This window comes from Thalassophryne amazonica, chromosome 3, assembly GCF_902500255.1.
Source record: "Thalassophryne amazonica chromosome 3, fThaAma1.1, whole genome shotgun sequence".
In the NCBI taxonomy this organism is placed as follows: domain Eukaryota; kingdom Metazoa; phylum Chordata; class Actinopteri; order Batrachoidiformes; family Batrachoididae; genus Thalassophryne; species Thalassophryne amazonica.
The window spans coordinates 96,922,254-96,945,385 of NC_047105.1; the positions used below are offsets into that span (position 1 = coordinate 96,922,254).

Consider the following 23,132-nt stretch of genomic DNA (forward strand, 5'->3'; position numbering starts at 1 on the left):
TTACACTTATAAAACACATCAAAACATATATATTCTGAAAGTACAGGTTGTCCTGAAAAAAAGAGACATAATACTTGATTGTGGGATGCATGGAGAGCTGTTAACAGCAATAATAAAACATTTATGCCAGGCAAGTGAACTGTCCAAAAAATGCCTTCGGACCCCAGAGGGTTAAAGAAGGTAATAAAGTGCAAAAATTCGGCCCATGTACAGCACTCACGAGTAGCTTTTAACCTTTAGGTGAATATTGCGCCAAAAGGTACATCAGGAATGAATTATTTTCCTGTTACCACTCAAATTTCCACTAAGGACGTTATTGAGGTTGAAAAAAATCAAGTGGCATTTTGTTGGGGCGGGTGCATGGTAGGCTATCTCAACTCCCGGTCTATATACCAAGGCAAAATGTTTTCCCTGATAAAGTCAGCAATGTTGTTGGTGCAGTGTACATTTGTAAATGCAACAAAACTGTCTTTATTTTGTTTCCAGACTTACTCTCCAGTGTATGTGGCAGTCAGTCATCACCTAAACTGATGAGGATCCACTGATTGATTTCAAAACTTAAGTTCCTTGTCTTTTTCGTTTTTTCTAGGTAAGCTCTCACAGTTACTCATTGTGACATGGTATTATTCATGTGATCTTTATATACTTCAACATTTACATGAATCTTGTACTCCATGTAGATGTAGTGTGTATTTTTCTGAGAAGTTTGAGTTTGGTGCAGTGATTATTTTTCACTATTATCAATCTGTCATATGTTCTGTTTCTACTTTGTCTCTAACATGAAAGCTTTTTGTTTTTCTTTTCCTGTTTTTTTTTTTTTTGTTAATATTCTAGAGATAGTCACACTTATTGTTACAGAGCCTTCTCTTATCGTGCATGTTATCAAGGCACTTAATCTACTTTGTCTCAGTCTACTCAACTGTAAAATGGGTGCTGGCATTGCCTGGGAAGTAACCTGTGATGGGCAAGTGTTCTGTGTAGCAGGGAGTCAGAGACTATCATCTGTTTTACACTACAGAAACTGGAGATGAGCACTGGACTGATACGCCTCAGGCCTATGAGGATTTTTTTTTTTAAATCACTTTTCATGTAGGCAAGTCTGTGGTTAAAAATACATTGGCAAACAGTTTACTTAAAAAAACAAAGCAAAACTGATGTAGCTTAAACAAAGAAGTTTGATGATATACAGTCTTTACAAGTGTATAATTTAAGATAACAGATGAAATCTTATTGATTCCTAGCATGGGATAAATAAAATTTTATCTTATCTTAAATAATATACTCGTTACAGCAGCTTAGATAAAAAAGTAAATGAATAATATATATATATATATATATATATATATATATACACACACACAAAACCCCAATTCCAATGAAGTTGGGACGTTGTGTGAAATGTAAATAAAAACATAATGCAATGATTTGCAAATCCTCTTCAACCTATATTCCATTGAATATTGTTTTTGTGCAAATATTTGCTCATTTTGAAATGGATGCCTGCAACACATTTCAAAAAAGCTGAAATAGTGATATGTTTACCACTGTGTTACATCACCTTTCCTTCTAACAACACTCAATAAGTGTTTGGGAACTGAGGACACTAATTGTGAGTGTCATGATTGGGTATAAAAGGAGCATCCCCGAAAGGCTCAGCCATTCACAAACAAAGATGGGGCGAGGATCACCACTTTAACAACTGCGTGAAAAAATAGTCCAACAGTTTAAGAACAATGTTTCTCGATGTTCAGTTGCAAGAAATTTAGGGATTCCATCTGCAGTTCATGATGTAATTAGAAGATTCAGAGAATCTGGAGAACTGTCTACATGTAAGCGGCAAGGCCGAAAACCAACATTGAATGCCCGTGACCTTCGATCCCTAAGGCGGCACGGCATTAAAAACCGACATCATTGTGTAAAGGATCTTCCCGCATGGGCTCGGGAACACTTCAGAAAACCATTGTCGGTTAACACAGTTCGTCGCTACATCTACAAGTGCAAGTTAAAACTCTACCATGCAAAGCGAAAGCCATACAGTGGGGGAAATATGTGTTTGAGCCACTGTAATTTTGCAGGTTTTTCTACCTGCAAAGAATGGAGAGGTCTGTATTTTTTTATCGTAGGTACACGTCAACTGTGAGAGACAGAATCTACAAAAAAAAAAAAAAAAATCCAGAAAATCACATTGTATGATTTTTAAATAAATAATTTGCATTTTATTGCATGAAATAAGTATTTGATCCCCTAGAAAAACAGACCTTAACAATTTGTACAGAAACATTTGTCTGCCATTACAAAGGGCAGATGTTTCTTGTAGACAACAGAGACCCTGGAGTGTTGAACAACTGAAGTTGTACATCAAGCAAGAATGGGAAAGAATTCCACCTACAAAGCTTCAACAATTAGTGTCCTCAGTTCTCAAATGCTTATTGAGTGTTGTTAGAAGGAAAGGTGATGTAACATAGTAGTAAACATACCACTGTACCAACTTTTTTGAATCGTGTTACAGGCATCCATTTCAAAATGAGAAAATATTTGCACAAAAACAAAGTTTATCAGTTTGAACATTAAATATCTTGTCTTTGTGGTGTATTCAATTGAATATAGGTTGAAGAGGATTTGCAAATCATTGTATTCTGTTTTTATTTCCATTTTACACAACGTCCCAACTTCATTGGAATTGTGTGTGTGTGTATGTGTGTGTGTGTGTGTGTGTATATATATATATATATATATATATATATATACACAAGGTCTGTGATGAAAAAAGCGGTCCTTTTTATTTTTTTCAAAAAATAAATGGATTTGATTCATATGTTTTTACGTCAGACAAGCTTGAACCCTCATGCGCATGCGTGAGTTTTTTCACGCGTGTCGGTGACGTCATTCGCCTGTGGGCAGGCCTTGAGTGAGGAGTGCTCCACCCTGCCCGTCGGAATCTCTTTGTCTGAATAGCCGCTGCGGACGGCGCGCGTTGTTTTATCAAACTTTTTTCTGGACCTGTGAGGAATATCCAAGTGGACACTATTCAAGAAATTAAGCTGGTTTTCGGTGAAAAGTTTAATGGCTGATGAGAGATTATGGGGTGTTTCTGTCGGTGTAAGGACTTCCCACGGAGCGGGACGTCATGCAGCGCTTCCAGGCGCCGTCGTCGGCCTGTTTCGAGCTGAAAACATCCTAATTTAAGGCTTAATTCACCCAGGACATCGTGAGAGAACAGAGAAGATTCAGGAGAGGCCGGCATGAGGACTTTATGCGGACATTCCACTGTTTAAGGACATTTTGTAATGAAAGATGTGCGCGCAAATTCGCCGAGTTGTTTCCGTGACGACTCGGTGAATCTGTGTGTGTCACGACAGGAAAAACACCTCCGTGTTGAAAACCATTTGTAAAATTCAGGCGGCTTTTGATGGCTTTCAACAAGTGAGTAACTGAGAAATTGTTTAACAGCTTGGGCATGTTCCAGCTTGCCCGTTAAGGTTTCCAACGGAGGTGTTTTTCCTGTCGCGACCCCCCGCGGTCGGGTTTGGCCTGACATGCGACTCTGCCCGCACGTTCTTTCATTACAAAATGTCCGTTAACAATGGAATGTCCGAATAAACTCCTCGTGTCGACTTCTTCTGAAAGTTCTCTGTTCTCTGACGACTTCCTGGGTTAACAGAGCCTGAAATGTGGAAGTTTTCAACTTGAAACGGCGAGACGCTGCCGCCTCGAAGCGCAGATCGCCGTCAGGCGCCGTGGGCCGTCCTTAAAGCGACACTACCAGACCAAAATCTCTCATCAGCCGTTAAAATTTTTACAGAAAACCAGCTGAATTTATCGAATGGTGTCCACTCAGTTGTGCCTTACAGTTTTGAAAAAATTTTGATCAAACAAAGCAGCAGTCTCTGAGCCCATTCCTAAACAATGAAAAAACGACGAGAGGGTGGGCGACTCCTCACTCAAAGACTGCCCACAGGCAAATGACGTAACCGACAGGCGTGAAAAAACTCTCGCATGCCCACGAGGGTTCAAACATGTCAGATGTAATCACACATGATTCAAATCCATATGGTTTTTGAAAAAAATAATAAGGTCGGATTCTTTTATCACAGACCTCGTGTATATATATGTATATATACACTCAACAAAAATATAAACGCAACACTTTTGGTTTTGCTCCCATTCTGTATGAGATGAACTCAAAGATCTAAAACGTTTTCCACATACACAATATCACCATTTCCCTCAAATATTGTTCACAAACCAGTCTAAATCTGTGATAGTGAGCACTTCTCCTTTGCTGAGATAATCCATCCCACCTCACCGGTGTGCCATATCAAGATGCTGATTAGACACCATGATTAGTGCACAGGTGTGCCTTAGACTGTCCACAATAAAAGGCCACTCTGAAAGATGCAGTTTTATCACACAGCACAATGCCACAGATGTCGCAAGATTTGAGGAAGTGTGCAATTGGCATGCTGACAGCAGGAATGTCAACCAGAGCTGTTGCTCGTGTATTGAATGTTCATTTCTCTACCATAAGCCGTCTCCAAAGGCGTTTCAGAGAATTTGGCAGTACATCCAACCAGCCTCACAACCATGTGTAACCACACCAGCCCAGGACCTCCACATCCAGCATGTTCACCTCCAAGATCGTCTGAGACCAGCCACATGGACAGCTGCTGAAACAATCGGTTTGCATAACCAAAGAATTTCTGCACAAACTGTCTGAAACCGTCTGAGGGAAGCTCATCTGCATGCTCGTCGTCCTCATCGGGGTCTCGACCTGACTGCAGTTCGTCGTTGTAACCGACTTGAGTGGTCAAATGCTCACATTCGCTGGCGTTTGGAACGTTGGAGAGGTGTAAAATATTCCTCCGTTTCTCTTTAGGCCAGTGGATGTGTTCTTTGGCAAATTGTAACCTCTTCTGCACATGTCTTTTATTTAACAGAGGGACTTTGCGGAGGATTCTTGCAAATAAATTACCTTCACACACGCATCTTCTAACTGTCACAGCACTTACAGGTAACTCCAGACTGTCTTTGATCATACTGGAGCTGATCAATGGGTGAGCCTTTGCCATTCTGGTTATTCTTCTATCCATTTTGATGGTTGTTTTCCATTTCTTCCACGTGTCTCTGTTTTTTTTTTTTTTTTTGTCCATTTTAAAGCATTGGAATCATTGTGGATGAACAGCCTATAATTTTTTGCACCTGCATATAAGTTTTCTCTTCTCCAATCAACTTTTTAATCAAACTACGTTGTTCTTCTGAACAATGTCTTGAACGTCCCATTTTCCTCAGGCTTTCAAAGAGAAAAGCATGTTCAACAGGTGCTGGCTTCATCTTTAAATAGGGGACACCTGATTCACACCTGTTTGTTCCACAAAATTGATGAACTCACTGACTGAATGCCACACTACTATTATTGTGAACACCCCCTTTTCTACTTTTTTTTTTTACTAATAGCCCAATTTCATAGCCCTAAGAGTGTGCATATCATGAATGCTTGGTCTTGTTGGATTTATGAGAATCTACTGAATCTACTGGTACCTTGTTTCCCATGTAACAATAAGAAATACGAGGTCTATTAGAAAAGTATCCGACCTTATTATTTTTTTCAAAAACCATATGGATTTGAATCATGTGTGATTACATCAGACATGCTTGAACCCTCGTGGGCATGCGAGAGTTTTTTCACGCCTGTCAGTTACGTCATTCGCCTGTGGGCAGTCTTTGAGTGAGGAGTCGCCCACCCTGTCGTCGATTTTTTTTTTCATTGTTTAGGAATGGCTCAGAGACTGCTGCTTTGTTTGATCAAAATTTTTTCAAAACTGTAAGGCACAACTGAGTGGACACCATTCGATAAATTCAGCTGGTTTTCGATAAAAATTTTAATGGCTGATGAGAGATTTTGATCTGGTAGTGTCGCTGTAAGGACGTCCCACGGTGCCTGACGGCGATCTGCGCTTCGAGGCGGCAGCGTCTCGCCGTTTCAAGTTGAAAACTTACTCATTTCAGGCTCTGTTGACCCAGGAAGTCGTCAGAGAACAGAGAACTTTCAGAAGAAGTCGGCAGGAGGAGTTTATTCGGACATTCAATTTTTAACGGACATTTTGTAATGAAAGAACGTGCGGGCAGAGTCGCATGTCGGGCCAGACCCTACCGCGGGGGGTCGCGACAGGAAAAACACCTCCGTTGGAAACCTTAACGGGCAAGTTGGAACATGCCCAAGCTGTTAAACAATTTCTCAGTTACTCACTTGTTGAAAGCCATCAAATGCCGCCTGAATTTTACAAATTGTTTTCAACACGGTGGTGTTTTTCCTGTCGCGGCGCACACAGATTCACCGAGTCGTCACGGAAACGACTCGGCGAATTTGCGCACACGTCTTTCATTAAAAATGTCCTTAAACAGTGGAATGTCCGCATAAAGTCCTCATGCAGGCCTCTTCTGAATCTTCTCTGTTCTCTCACGACGTCCTGGGTGAATTAAGCCTTAAATTAGGATGTTTTCAGGTCGAAACAGGCCGACGACGGCGCCTGGAAGCGCTGCGCGACGTCCCACTCCGTGGGAAGTCCTTACACTGACAGAAACACCCCATAATCTCTCATCAGCCGTTAAACTTTTCACCGAAAACCAGCTTAATTTCTCGAATAGTGTCCACTCGGATATTCCTCACAGGTCCAGAAAAAATTTTGATAAAGCAACGCGCGCAGTCTCGAGCAGCGTGTCAAACAAAGGAATTCAGCTGAGAGGGCGGGACCACATCTCACTCAAGGCCTGCCCACAGGGAAATGATGTCACCGACACGCGTGAAAAAACTCACGCATGCGCACGAGGGTTCAAGCATGATTGGTGTAATCGCACGTCATTCAAATCCATATAGTTAAAAAAAATAAATAAAAGTGTCGGTTTCCTATCTAATAGACCTCGTATACTCAAAACCTGGATTAATCTTTTTAGTCACTTAGCACTACTATTATTCTGAACACTACTGTATGTGTGAAGGCCTCATGAAAATTTCTTACCATTACACTCATAAACATTAATTATTTGTATATCATATGTTGTGTGTGTCTACATGTAGGTCGTCACAATAAGTCAAATGAGCCATCAGAGGCTCCCAAATAAAACATTAAAATAAAAATAAAATGTCCTAAAATAAATCAATTGGAAAAAAAACACAAATTTTCATAAAGATTTGACAAGATTTTTGTTATTTAAATTATTATGATCAAATAGCTTCAAAATAGCTATGACGCTGAAAGTTAAGCAAAAATGTTAAATTGTCAATATGGACACAAACCTTTATACAGTGAGATACATATTATTACCATTTTACTTACATTTGTATATAATTTAAGTAAACTGAGAAAATAGTATAAAAATGTATTAATTTTCATGTAAAAGACAAAAAATGTAATTTTCCATAATTTCTCGGATAGTCACACGACTGAAAAGCCACCGAACGTTTTCTGAATCTTCGAATGGTGGAAGAGGTGAACATGTCACAATATGTCCTGTGAGGCTTCAACACGAAGGCGCTTTTGCTCCGTCAGCAGCTTCGTGCCAAAGCCACTGGCATGAATTTCGCTGCAACTCTTTTCATGGCCATATCTCTGTCACAGTGGAATGTGCCAAAAAAGTGCTGATAGGTACACGACGGTCCCACATCACCACAGCGTTGACTTTGGAAATGATCTGGTCATTTCAGCATGTTTATGGCCGACCGGAGCGTGGCTCGCTCTCCACCGTTGTGCGAACGTCTTTAAACCGGTTGTACTGCTCCTTAATCTGTGTGATGCTCATAGCATCGTCACCGAAAGCCGTCTGAATAATCCGAATGGTTTCCACCTGGCTGTCGCCCAGTTTCTGGCAAAATTTGATGCAGTCGTGCTGCTCCAGTTGTTCCGTCTTTTTCCTTGGAATGAAAAAATGCCGAGTGCACGACACACACCTCACACAAAGGCTGCTTACCAGGAAATGACTCAATCGACAGGCGTGAAAAAATTAACGCATGCTTACGAAGGTTCAAGGTTGGCTCATGCAAGCACACGTGATTCAAATCCATCAGGTCGGATACTTTTCTAACAGACAGCGTGTGTGTGTGTGTGTGTGTGTGTGTGTATATACGAGGGCTGTCAATAAAGCAATGGTCATTTTTATTTTTTTCAAAAACTATATGGATTTCATTCATATGTTTTTACGTCAGACATGCTTGAACCCTCGTGCGCATGCGTGAGTTTTTCCACGACTGTCGGTGACGTCATTCGCCCGTGAGCACTCCTTGTGGGAGGAGTCGTCCAGCCCCTCGTCGGAATTCCTTTATCTGAGAAGTTGCTGAGAGACTGGCGCTTTGTTTGATCAAAATTTTTTCTAAACCTGTGAGACACATCGAAGTGGACACGGTTCGAAAAATTAAGCTGGTTTTCAGTGAAAATTTTAACGGCTGATGAGAGATTTTGAGGTGATTCTGTCGCTTTAAGGACTTCCCACGGTGCGAGACGTCGTACAGCGCTCTCAGCCGCCGTCGTCAGCCTGTTCAAGCTGAAAACCTCCACATTTCAGGCTCTATTGATCCAGGACGTCGTGAGAGAACAGAGAAGTTTCAGAAGAAGTCGGTTTCAGCATTTTATCCGGATATTCCACTGTTAAAGGAGATTTTTTTAATGAAAGACGTGCGGACGGATCCGCGCGTCAGGACGCAGCCGACGCGGTGCGGCGGCACAGGAAAAACACCTCCGTGTTGATAACCATTTGTAAAATCCAGGCGGCTTTTGATGGCTTTCAGTGGAGTGAGTATATGAGAAATTAACAGCAGGACATGTTCCAACTTGTCCTTAAGGCTTCCAACAGAGGTGCTTTTCCTGTGCCGCCGCACCGCGTCGGCTGCGTCCCGACGCGCGGATCCGTCTGCACGTCTTTCATTAAAAAAATCTCCTTTAACAGTGGAATATCCGGATAAAATGCTGAAACCAACTTCTTACGAAACTTCTCTGTTCTCTCACGACGTCCTGGATCAATAGAGCCTGAAATGTGGAGGTTTTCAGCTTGAAACAGGCTGACGACGGCGGCTGAGAGCGCTGAGCGACGTCTCGCACTGTGGGAAGTCCTTAAAGCGACAGTGTCACCTCAAAATCTCTCATCAGCTGTTAAAATTTTCACTGAAAACCAGCTTAATTTTTCGAACTGTGTCCACTTCGATGTGTCTCACAGGTTTAGAAAAAATTTTGATCAAACAAAGCGCCAGTCTCTCAGCAACTTCTCAGACAAAGGAATTCCGACGAGGGGCTGGACGACTCCTCCCACAAGGAGTGCTCACAGGCTAATGACATCACCGACAGGAGTGGAAAAACTCACGCATGCGCACGAGGGTTCAAGCATGTCTGACGTAAAAACATATGAATGAAATCCATATAGTTTTTGAAAAAAATAAAAAGGACCGTTACTTTATTGACAGCCCTCGTACGTACGTCTTTTTCATTTCACTTGCCATACACTTTCACTACAGCTGTGCCCTTACAGCGCCTTGTCTGTGTAGGGCAGAGGTCTTCAACTCATTCCAAAAAGGACCAAGAGGGGTTTTTTTTTGCAGCCACCCACTCCACCAAGTGATTTGACTGTTTAACTGTTTTCATCTGCTCAAAGTGATGTTAATCAGTGAAATCACCTGTTGAGTGGGTTTCTGTAAAGAAAACCAGCACCCTCTTGGCCCTTTCTGGAACGAGTTGAAGAGCTCTGGTTTAGGGCAAATAGCATGGGGCAAATAGCATGGAGCATATTCAGGTGCGGTGCTCCCTAATGAAACAGAAAAGGCACCTGTTTTTGGACTATATGTGGCAAACCACAGGACAAGAAGTACAAAGTGACACATTCTGATTTCAAAGTCTTAAAAACAAAACATTTATGTGGAGGAGCGCTTGTTTGTGCTGCAAAAGAAAATCTCTTCTTTTACCTTCACCTTCCATCAGCACGCTAGAGGTTCAGCTGTCTGCTCTGCTCAAAGCAGACTCATTCTTTTGTTTCATAAAGGCCTAAGAAAGAATCTACACAGGTTTTTTTTGCTGAGTGTCATGGCTGTCATTTAGAGCTGATCACGTAAACTTTTTCCACAACTATTGTCATTGTGGCGCACTGTGTTAGAAAATGCATATGCACAGTTTAACCCACTGAAAAGTTAAAGGAAAATACATTTGCACAAGATGAGAACAGATGTTGTGTGCCATGATTTATGCAGTTCAGAGTGTCAGGAAATCAGCAGAGCAACAAAGTTGGGCCATTTTCATAACTTTTCTTCCTGTGTGTAATTATTCTGACACAAGAACAAAGTGCATTAGTGCAGAACAGGGCTGTGCGACCACCTTTGCATTGCGATGTGGTGCACATAAATATTTTACCTTTTTTGGAATGGTAACAGGCGCACCCTGTGGGGAGTGCTCCGGGAGTACGGGGTCCGGGGTCCTTTGCTAAGGGCTATCCGGTCCCTGTACGACCGCAGCAGCAGCTTGGTTCGCATTGCCGGTAGTAAGTCAAACCTGTTTCCAGTGCACGTTGGCCTCCGCCAGGGCTGCCCTTTGTCACCGGTTCTGTTCATTATTTTTATGGACAGAATTTCTAGACGCAGCCAGGGTGTAGAGGGGGTCTGGTTTGGGAACCACAGAATCTCGTCTCTGCTGTTTGCGGACGATGTGGTTCTGTTGGCTTCGTCAAATCAGGACCTTCAGCGTGCACTGGGGCGGTTTGCAGCCGAGTGTGAAGCGTCCGGGATGAAAATCAGCACCTCCAAATCCGAGGCCATGGTTCTCGACCGGAAAAAGGTGCTTTGCCCTCTTCAGGTCGGTGGAGTGTCATTGCCTCAAGTGGAGGAGTTTAAGTATCTCGGGGTCTTGTTCACGAGTGAGGGACGGATGGAGCGTGAGATCGATAGACAGATCGGTGCAGCATCTGCAGTGATGCGGTCGCTGTATCGGACCGTCGTGGTGAAGAGAGAGCTGAGTAGGGGGGCAAAGCTCTCGATTTACCGATCGATCTACGTTCCGATCCTCACCTATGGTCATGAGATTTGGCTCATGACCGAAAGAACGAGATTGCGAGTACAAGCGGCCGAGATGAGTTTCCTCCGCAGGGTGGCTGGGCGCTCCCTTAGAGATAGGGTGAGGAGCTCGGTCACTCGGGAGGAGCTCGGAGTCGAGCCGCTGCTCCTCCACATCGAAAGGAGTCAGTTGAGGTGGCTCGGGCATCTTTTCCGGATGCCCCCTGGACGCCTTGCTGGAGAGGTGTTCCGGGCACGTCCCACTGGGAGGAGGCCCCGGGGAAGACCCAGGACACGCTGGAGGGACTACATCTCTCGGCTGGCTTGGGAACGCCTTGGGGTTCCCTGGAGGACCTGGAGGAGGTGTGTGTGGATCGGAAGGTCTGGGCGGCTTTGCTTGAGCTGCTGCCCCCGCGTCCCAACTCCGGATAAAGCGGAAGAAAATGGATGGATGGATGGTAACGGTCCAAACATCAAGTCAGTCATGTATGTGAGCCAACCACTTACACAGGTGGTTTTATTGGTGGGGGGATTCAGAGTCAGTGAATCAAAGCCACATCGGTGCAAGTATGGCTGAGTAAATTCATTTTTGATCATTACAAACACTTTACTTTGCAAAGTACTAATAAATGACATAGTGAAAAAAAAGAAATTATGCAGGCAGACTGGAAAAAAGATGCATCGCTTATTGTTTTGTAATCGAATCGCAGGCTTCGTCTAAAACTCACCACTTCTATAATTATAACATTTATGCATTTTTTAAAATATCATCCCCCCCCAAAATGTCAAAACACATACACAGGCTCTCAGAAACATGAAAACAATGAAGAAAAACAAATTAATCTTTAAGCCCCGGTCATACGGCACTAACAAAGGACACCGTAGCCAAAACAAAACAAGAAATCTGGACTTAAGTTGACTTTCAGAGACATCGTTTAACCATCGTCCAGCTTTGTTCCTGTAGCTGGTGCTTCGTCAGAATTTTCAAGCCTGATGACAACCTCAATTCGTCCGTATTCCATTTTGCTTTCTCTGTTGACGGTTCCTCATCATTTGTGTAGTTCCCGTACAGTCAGGGTTTCATTTGATTGTCGTCCAAATTTGTCCAACCTCCCAAGTCCGACATCTTGCACGAACATTGACGATATGAACGGATTGATAACTAAAGCTCAGACGCGCTGAATGTGACTTGTCCATGTTTGAGATGAAAAGCAACATTTTCATACAGAAACATTAGCGGCAAGAAAGTTTGATCAACTACTTTAACTATTTACGCATGTTCCAGCCATCTCTGGCTGGAATATGTGTGTGTGCACACGTTGTAGTGAAGACAAACCTGTTGTCAAGACAACCAGATCTCACACCTGCAGGTGCCGCAGACACCACAGACTGGCTGCAGAAATGATCACAGGCTGGCGCTCGGCCTGATACCTGCTGTCAAGTCATGTCATCATGAATGTTTCGTTTTGATTTTGTTTAAAGCATCAAGGTCACTGTTCACTTCGTTTTTCTTTCAGTCGTATATTCTGTCAGTGGTTTGGTAATGAGAAAGCATCTACAGGCTCTATGACGCAGTGAATGAATTGTTAAGTGCACAATTCATTGAGCAAAGACGTGTATTTGCTCCTTAAATCCCTGCATACAAACCTTTCGGCTGGGGTATATTGGAATCACCCTGTCCATTTGTCTTTTTATCCATTGGTTCATCAGTCTTGTAAACACAACTCTTTTCAAAATGGTTGTTGGATGTCAGTGAAACTTCACACAGTGGTACCACACCATATGACGATGTTTATGAACCATGAAGGAAAATATTGTGGTCTGATATCTTCAAGGGGAAGACTTTTTTATCCGTCACATTTGTCAGTTACATATGTAAACACACCTGATGAAATCTTCAGGAGGTTGTCCCATTTATTTCAACTATTTTGTTCAGTCATCTTCGTGTCCACCATCCCATCTGGCAGTTGATCACGAGATGATCTTCCTTGCCACAGAGGGATTGCCATGACTACCACCAATGTACTAACTGTATAATAAATGCAACCAACTGGTATGGCATAGATCCTGTCCCAGCAGTACAGGCTTAAACATTTACTGTATAAACTGAAAAATACTTGAAGATTTAGCTTTCATGTGCATCACTAAACTAATATTTAGGTGTATAGCCACTGTTTCTGAGAACTGCTTCACATCTGTGTTGGATTGACAAATGATATGATATGATGGAATATCTATTCCAGCCCAGGATGATTGGTCTAAATGTCATGATTCCTCTGCATTTCTTGGTTTTGCCTCGGAAACAGCATTTTGGATGTCACCCCACGTTTTCTATTGGATTATGGTTTTAGGATTGGCTGGCCACCCCGTCATTTTAATTTTGTTCGTCTGTAACCAAGATGCTGCTCACTTGCGAGTGTTTGGGGTTGTTGAAATATCCATTTCAAGGGCATTTCCTCTTTGGCATAAGGCAGTGTGACCCCTTCAAGTATTTTGATGTATTCAAACTGATCTATGATCCCTGGTATGCCATGAATCGGCCCAACAGTATACTTTGAGAAACTTCCCCAAATCATGATGCTTGCTTCACCATGCCTTGCTGTCTTCACAGTGTAATTTGGCTTGCATTCAGTTTTTGGGATCATTTGACAAACTGTCTGCAGCCCTTACATCCAAATAGAACAGTCTTACATTCAACAGTCCACAAAATGTTGCGCCATTTCTCTTTACATCAGTCAGTGTGTTGTTTGGCAAATTGTAACCTCTTCAGTACATGTCATTGGTGCATTGCTAATAAGTATTAGATCCACTGTTGATTTTGCAAGTTCCCACCTACACAGAATGGAGAGGTCTGTAATTTTTATCATAGGTACACTTCTACTGTGAGAGACAGAATCTAACAAAAAAAAAAAAAAAAAAATCAGAAAATCACATTGTATGACTTTTAAATAATTAATTTGCATTTTATTGCATGAAATAAGTATTTGATCACTTACCAACCAGCAAGAATTCTGGCTCTCACGGACCTGTTAGTTTTTCTTTAAGATCCCTCCTATTCTACACTCTTTATCTTGCTTAATTGCACCTGTTTGAACTTGTTACCTGTATAAAAGACACCTGTCCACACACTCAATCAATCACACTCCAACCTGGCCACCATAGCCAAGACCAAAGAGCTGTCTAAGGACACCAGGGCACAATTTTAGACCTGCACAAGGCTGGGATGAGCTACAGGACAACAGGCAATCAGCTCAGTAAGAAGGCAATAACTGTTGGTGCAATCATTAGAAAATGGAAGAAACACAAGATGACTTTCAATCATCATTGGTCTGTTGCTCCATGGATGATCTCACCTCTTGCAAAATCAACAGTGGATCAAACACTTATTTTCCTCCCTGTATACACATACAGTCTATGGTTTCTGGTGTTTTTTTGTCCCCCCCCCCCCTCTTTTCTGGATCACTTTGTCCCTCAATGAGCTCCATTTCTTTATACAATCATCAGCCTCCAAACCAAAGTTGCGTGCATAGTTTTTTGACACCGTGTTGTGAAGTTGGTTGTATTTGCATGCTTTTCTGCCAAATGTTCCTCTGTGATCCATAATAGAAAAATAATTTGCGTGCACACTCCAAAACATTTTAAAATATGATGGGAGGGTAAGGAGTGAAACTAGAAAAGTGACCAATCACAGCCCTTACGGTCTCAGTCGTTATGTGTAGTTTCAATTTTTGGGAGGTGCACGTCAGGCTGCGGAGAGGGGCTCAGAGAGGGTACGCAGTGGCGCAGAGGGCACTGCTCTCAAGTGGTTGTTTTTGGTTCAACACACAAAGGGATATGTTTGTGTGAAGCTTAACACTATACAGTGGAGGAAATAAGTATGTCATCCCCCACTGATTTTGAAAGTTTGCACACTGACAATTAAACAGTCTGATTTTTATGGTAGTTTTATTTTAACAGTGATAGAAAGAATATCAAAAAAGAATCAAGAAAATTACATGAAATGAAAAATAAAAATCAATTTGCATTTCACTGAGGGGAAATAAGTAGTTGATCCCCTACCAGCCATGAGCAATGTTGGCTCCCACAGACCATTGACATACTCCTAATCTCAGTGAAGTCGTTACCTGCATGAGAGACACCTGACCACAGACTCAGTGACACTCAAACATCTCCACCATGGGCAAGACCAAAGAGCTGTCTAAAGATGTCAGGGACAAAACTGTTGACCTACACAAGGCTGGGATGGGCTACAAAACCATAAGTAAGAAGCTGAATGAGAAGGTGACAACTGCTGGTGCAATTATTCGGAAATGGAAGAAGTACAACATGACTGTCAATTGACCTAGGGTGAGGGCTCTATGCAAGATATCACCTTGTGGGGTCTCAGTGATCATGAGAATGATTAGAGATCAGCCTAGAACTACACAGGGGGAGCTGGTTAATGATCTCAAGGTAGCTGGGACCACAGTCACTAATAAAACCGTTGGTAATACACTGAGACGCAATGGTTTAAAATTCTGCAGTGAGCGCAAGGTCCCTTTGCTCAAGAAGCCACGTCCAGGCCTGCCTCAAGTTTGCCAGTGAACTTATTAATGACTCTGAGAGACTGGGAGAAGGTGCTTTGGTCAGATGAGAGCAAAATTGAGCTCTTTGGCCTCAACGCGATGTGTTTGGAGGAAGAGAAATGCTGAATATGAGCCCAAGAACACCATCTCCACCGTCAAGCATGGCGGTGGAAGCATTATGCTTTGGGGGTGTTCCTCTTTTAAGGGGACAGGTAGACTTCGCCTCATTGACGGGAAGATGAACAGGGTCATGTATTGCAAAATCTTGGGTGACAACCTCCTTGCCTTTGTCAGGACACTGAAAATGGGTCGTGGATGGGTCTTCCAGTACGACAACAACCCAAAACATACAGCCAAGGTAACAAAGGAGTGACTCCATAAGAAGCACATCAAGGTCATGGAATGGCCTAGCCAGTCTCCTGACCTTAATCCTATAGAAAATCTATGGAGATTGCTGAAGCTTCGAGTTTCCAAACGCCAGCCTCAATGGTTTTCCCACCAAGTATTAAATCATGTTTTGCTAGGGGGTCAAATACTTATTTCCCTCAATGAAATGCAAATTCATTTTTATTTTTCATTTCATGTAATTTTCTCTTTTTTTTATATTCTTTCCGTTACTGTTACAATAAAGCTACCATAAAAATCATAGAGTGTTTAATTATTTGTCAGTGTGCAAACTTTCAAAATCAGTAGGGGATCACATACATATTTCCTCCACTGTAGACAGACAAACACATTCACACCTGCACGCACACCTACAGACAGTCTTTTAAAGTTTCCGGTCCACCTAACCTGCATGTCTTTGGATGTGGGAGGAAGCTGGAGCACTCAGAGGGAATCCATGCAAACACGGGGAGAACATGCAAACTCCACACACAAAAGCCACATGTGGGAATCGAACCCATGACCTTCTTGCTGTGAGGCAACAGTGCTAACCACTAAAGAACCATGTTGCCTGTATATACATACAGTAAAACTCACCTCAACTGGCATTGTATAAACCGAATATTCACACTCACAAAAGCAAAAGTCCCATTGCTTTTGTTTGGTTTTCCATGTAATAAACACTGTATATAACAGATTTTGTATAACGGATTTTCGCTCACTTCGGACAAAACATCCCACCCCATCGTATTGTATTTCCATTAAAAATCCTTCGCATGTACCGAACAGTGAAGTCTGGACATGCCCAGTAACAGAGTTACAAAATGAAGTTCAGCACTGACACATTCGTGGGTACTGTATTTACATGACTAAAAGACTGGCCATTTATTGTTTTCAAACCATGGTCAGACCCGGTGCCTAAATGAGGCAGGGCGTAATATGGTGTTAAGTTTCACACATATCCCTGGGTGTGACGAACCATGCCACTTTAGATCATAGCCCTCTGGGTGGCTGCGAACCCGTGCACCTGCTAAATCAGAGACCACTGTGATTTGTCACTTTTACATTTTCACTCCTTCCTCTCCTGTCATATTTTTAAAGTTTTTACAGTGCGCATGCTGATTACATTTCAATCATGGATGGCAAAAAAGTCCGCAAATATGACCAACTTTACATCACAAAGTTGGAAAAAGACGCTCAAGGAAAACTGTATGTACCGTATTGTTTGTTTGCAGGTTGAGGATTGTATAAAGAAGTAGCCTTTGTTGAGGGGAAAATTAATACAGAAAAAGCCCCGTCACACTAGAGACCGAATTACCCAGAAACGGCATCTAAATGAAAATTCAGTGTACATTCCGGAACAGTTGAGGTGCATGCGAAAACCTCCGACTGCAATCTGAAGTGCCTTCCAAACAGTAAGGGCAAATTCCTGTGGCTGGCCCGAATGCTTGGCTCATGTTCAACACATTCGAGGTGCAGTTGAGGTGGAAAATATTGTACGGCAGTCGAAGTGGACTCTAACTGCACTTTGACTGCATTCTGAATATTCTCATGGCGTCATAACAGCATTTGAAACAGCCTGATCTCGTTAGAGGGGTAAATTCACCATGGTCAGACAGGTCAACTCCTGCAGGCATGTGCCGAATGTGGCACAGAGCTCTCGGACAGCACCTCCAGTGCATCCCATTTGGGGTGCGCAAAGGAAATATTGTAATGTGCAAAGTTTATGGCACACATTTATTTTGTGAACTAGACATGAACATTGCACAATCAAACCAAAAATGCTGTGTGCAAGTCAATGTGTCTCTGTGCCGTGGAACAGCGCACGCATCTGAATGGCCTGTCACAGCTGTAATATACATCATATGACAGATACATCTACCTCATATGAAGGAATGATGTTGTAACTATATGACCAAGCCATTACAATAAAAATAAAATAGATCACCACCTTTAGAAGGACTCTATGTGCCTCCCACTGCACGAGGCACACCAGACAGGCTGCAGCCTGTGATATGTCACAGAGTTTTTGGAGACACTTTCCTCACATTGTGAAGTAAAGCCCAAGATTTTTGTCTTTGTTACAGCCTAAAGGTGCCCTGACACTTGCACAACTTTGAACTGCACACTTGCACGCACTCTGCCATGCAGGAGAGTAAACGCGTCGCAAACCGTTGTAAACCGTGCGTGGCTTCGTGCAAGTCTGACTGAATGAATAAAAGAATGAATTTATTCGGCACACACACACACACACACACACATACTTAACAAAAGAATCTCTCATAATACAAAACAGAAGAAAACAAAAACTCAAACAATTTCCCAGTTTTGTGCGTCCGAAAGGGTGAAGGCTAAAGCAAAAGCTTATAAACGCCCTCCCTTTCACCAGTTGCTATACAGTAGTGTTCAGAATAATAGTAGTGCTATGTGACTAAAAAGATTAATCCAGGTTTTGAATATATTTCTTATTGTTACATGGGAAACAAGGTACCGGTAGATTCAGTAGATTCTCACAAATCCAACAAGACCAAGCATTCATGATATGCACACTCTTAAGGCTATGAAATTGGGGTATTAGTAAAAAAAGTAGAAAAGGGAGTGTTCACAATAATAGTAGCATCTGCTGTTGACGCTACAAACTCAAAACTATTATGTTCAAACTGCTTTTTTAGCAATCCTGTGAATCACTAAACTAGTATTTAGTTGTATAACCATAGTTTTTTAATGATTTCTTCACATCTGCGAGACATTAATTTTGTTGGTTTGGAACCAAGATTTTGCTTGTTTACTAGTGTGCTTGGGGTCATTGTCTTGTTGAAACACCCATTTCAAGGGCATGTCCTCTTCAGCATAAGGCAACATGACCTCTTCAAGTATTTTGACATCCAAACTGATCCATGATACCTGGTATGTGATATATAGGCCCAACACCATAGTAGGAGAAACATGCCCATATCATGATGCTTGCACCACCATACTTCACTGTCTTCACTGTGAGCTGTGGCTTGAATTCAGAGTTTGGGGGTCGTCTCACAAACTGTCTGCGGCCCTTGGACCCAAAAAGAACAGTTTTACTCTCATCAGTCCACTAAATATTCCTCCATTTCTCTTTAGGCCAGTTGATGTGTTCTTTGGCAAATTGTAACCTCTTCTGCACACGTCTTTTATTTAACAGAGGGACTTTGCGGGAGATTCTTGCAAATAAATTAGCTTCACACAGGCGTCTTCTAACTGTCACAGCACTTACATGTAACTCCAGACTGTCTTTGATCATCCTGGAGCTGATCAATGGGTGAGCCTTTGCCATTCTGGTTATTCTTCTATCCATTTTGATGGTTGTTTTCCGTTTTCTTCCACGCATCTCTGGTTTTTTGTCCATTTTAAAGCATTCGAGATCATTGTAGATGAACAGCCTACAATTTTTGGCACCTGTGTATAAGTTTTCCCCTCTCCAATCAACTTTTTAATCAAACTATGCTGTTCTTCTGAACAATGTCTTGAACGTCCCATTTTTTTCTCAGGCTTTCAAAGAGAAAAGCATGTTCAACAGGTGCTGGCTTCATCCTTAAATAGGGGACACCTGATTCACACCTGTTTGTTCCACAAAATTGATGAACTCACTGACTGAATGCCACACTACTGTTATTGTGAATGCCCCCTTTTCTACTTTTTTTTTTAAGAATAGCCCAATTTCATAGCCTTAAGAGTGTGCATATCATGAATGCTTGGTCTTGTTGGATTTGTGAGAATCTACTGGTACCTTGTTTCCCATGTAACAATAAGAAATATACTCAACAACTGGATTAATCATTTTAGTCACATAGCACTATTATTCTGAACACTACTGTATACACGTATATGTACACCCATACAACAATACCAAAAAAGAAAAAAGACAAGAAAGACAAGCAGAGACAGTATAGATTAATCAGTAAAAGAAAATATCTGAACACAGCAGAACAAACAGCAGTATAACGCACAGATAAAACAGAAGAACGGTAACAAAGTCAATTAACCTAATTTATCGTACTATATTAAAAAATTATATTGCTTTTATGAAGTGTTTTCAAGCCAGCCAAAGTACCAGATAATTTAATACTATCAGAACAGTTATTCCAGATTTTAACACCTTTTACAGCGATGCAGTGACTTTTTACAGTAGTTCGAATCTTTAAGCTGTCAAATACTAATGTTCCTCTCAGGTGATAACAGGATTCCCTCATTTTAAACAGTTCCTGGACATGAAAATTCAGTAAGGTATATTTTATATTCCAATTCTAAGGTGGAACTATGCCAGTATACAAAGGTATATCTAAAAAGGAAGAGTAAAATAGGAGAGTAGAAAAGAGTAGAGTTGAGCCACTTGGGTGCCTGCCTGGTCTTGACAACCAGGGATGGTAGGTTAAAAATATTTTTTTTTATCCCATGGGAACTCTCCCTACCCACCCAAGCAGCTCAAGAAAAAGGTATATATAATATAATAAGTAATAAGACATAAGAAGGATAAGACATCACAGGAAAAGATTATGTATGTTGAGGCAAGAGTTTATTGTTAACTTTCTACATGTTCTGTATCATAATATAATCAACCAAGTCCCAAAATTTCAAAATGTGTAAGCAAGCAAACAGTGGGCTTGTTGGCTCACGATATGTTTTTTTTTGTTTTAACTTATAACTCTTAGAGCTTTCTTTTGTAACAGAAATATTGGATTTGTGTTTGTTTTATGTTGTGTTTCCCCAAACCTCAGTGCATTAGGTCATGAATGGGACAAGCAATGAATGATACAGTGTAACCAACTAATACTGGGAGAGGAAGAATTGTGCTTTATACAGAATCATGATAACTTTTGACATTTTGGATATAACATAATTTATATGAGTTTTCCAAATTAATTTATCATTGATAAACACTCCAAGAAACCTGGTTTCGGTTACTATTTCAATTTCAGCATCATTCAATAATAAGTTTCTACTTAAGTTCCTGGGCTTATTTCCGAATATAATACATTTTGTTTACCCAAATGAAGCAATAATTTATTTGAATCAAACCACTATTTAAATTTTTGTAGTTCCCTCTCTATCATGTCCAGGAGCTGTCCCAAATGATCCCCACTACCAGACACAGTCGTATCATGAGCAAACAAAATACACCTCACAGTCTTGGAAACCAAACCTATATCATTAATATACAACAAAGAAAATTTTGCAAAGAAAATTTTGAAATGTTCAAAATCTCCACGCATTAATTATGTGAACTTCATGTGAACTTCATGTGAACATTGCACAAATAAAAAACACTGCGTGCGAGTGATTGCGTCAGCGTACTGCATCACAGTGCAGCTCATCTAATCGACTATGAGATGTTAAATCTATCATAAATGTACTTTTACAGCTGCTCATAAGAAGGAATGAACACGCAGCTGTTGAGAGAGAGAGAGAGAAAGAGAGAGAGAGAGAGAGAAAGAGACAGACAGAAGTTGAAACGGTCCTCTGTGATTCCAGAAGCGATTATAGGTGTTTTCAACAGCCAAACTCTGAGAGAAAATAATTAATCTGCTACAGAATAATTATTTTATATATGCAGCATCCAGCACACAAAGCGCAACATCCAGTGGAACCAAGCACGGGATCCAGCTGGGAACACAGCGGGTGGGATCATCACGATGAAGTGTGTGCAAGTGCGCAGATCAAAGTCGGCAAGTGTCTGGGCACCTTTACTTTAAAGCCAAAATAAATGAAGCATCAGGCCAAAACATGGAATACTAGTGTAGAAATGTGTGTCAGAGGAACATCAGAACTAATAATTTTTACACAGCAGATTTTTTTTTTTACTTCAAGATTAATTTCTGATTACTGTACATTTGGAAGTTAAATGTTTCTTACATTAGAAAACTTGTAATTAAAATAGTTTTAAATTAAATAAAAAGATTCTTAGAAATCTTTGTTCATCTGTAAATTAAAACCATAATTTATCTGTTCTTGTTGTTTCAGATGAGATGATTTCTTGATTAACATTATAAGAAACCTTGGGCATTTATTTTTAGACAAATAAAATGGCATGAAAAGTAATATGTAAATTTTCAAGTCTGGTACATTCATTCATTCATATCTGCATTTCAATCAGGAGAAAGACACCATAAATAATGTAAATATTTATTATAAACACAACAGGAGATGTGACAATGACTGCAGTGTGTCTGTTAATTAGGATTTCTCAGTGTGACATGAATCTCATATCATTTTTGAATTTAGTCATTTCAGCATTAAATTACGTCCTCATTGACTATGTCAGTGCTTTAATGTTGCAGTCAAGTCAGAGTAAGTACTAAAATATGAATTTGACTATTCAATATGGGTGGGCTTCTTCTATCTATCTGTGCAAGTGTCTTACTGACTGAACTTTGACTTCATGGGCATGTTTAATGATTCATTCATTTAATGTTAAAATATAAGGAAACAGTTCTTTCAAATAATAAAATAGTTGCTGTTTAAAGAGCCTTTGTTTCATTTAGAAGTGTAGCAGCAAGTGTGAGTTTTCAGAGATGACAGGTGAGCTGGACTCGCAGGGCACTTAACCAGATGAAGCTCTCCTCTGTAGCTTCATTCTCTTGGTAGAGTTTTGGAGACACTTTCCTGACATTTTGAAGAGCAGAGATGTTCTCTTCTTCCTTCTGGACTTCAGGTTTTGGTGTTCAGCTCCATCACTGGAAGTTTTTGAAGTGCATCTGTATTCACATGGTTCTCTGCACAGTAATTGTTGAAATGTACCTGATGTGGGACAAGTGAAGAAATATGTTTCTTAAAATATGAAGAAAACTTGAAATAGCACTGCGCTATTTTCTTTGTCTAATTATTACATAGAAAAAACAATTAAAATAAAAAACTAGAGACATTCATCACGAAATGCCCCGCGCATAGTATTATTTTCCATGCAAAGTGCAGTAATATGTACTTGTATGGAGTGGGTATTTGGTTGAAGCCTTATGTATTTGATGTAAACTGGGATGTACAATGAAAAAATTGGAGATTGGCATCATGTTTATTTAGAGGATGTGACAAACAGTGACCATAAAAAGTCGGTTAAGGTCGCCAGCCTTCAAAACAAATGCAACCACTGGTGACCTTGATACGAAGTTCAAGGTCACCAACCTTTGAACCCATGT

The 23,132-nt window shown here is 41.1% G+C and overlaps 1 protein-coding gene across 1 annotated transcript in view; it reads left to right on the plus strand.

The window, feature by feature from the left end:
• The first annotated feature begins 485 nt into the window (after positions 1-485).
• The window catches only part of LOC117507981 (ataxin-7-like), a 25,695-nt gene continuing 3,048 nt past the window's right edge, over positions 486-23,132 (plus strand). The window contains exon 1 of the mRNA XM_034167709.1: positions 486-589. The gene's annotated coding sequence lies outside the window, so the exon portion shown is untranslated. The remainder of the gene's footprint in view (positions 590-23,132) is intronic.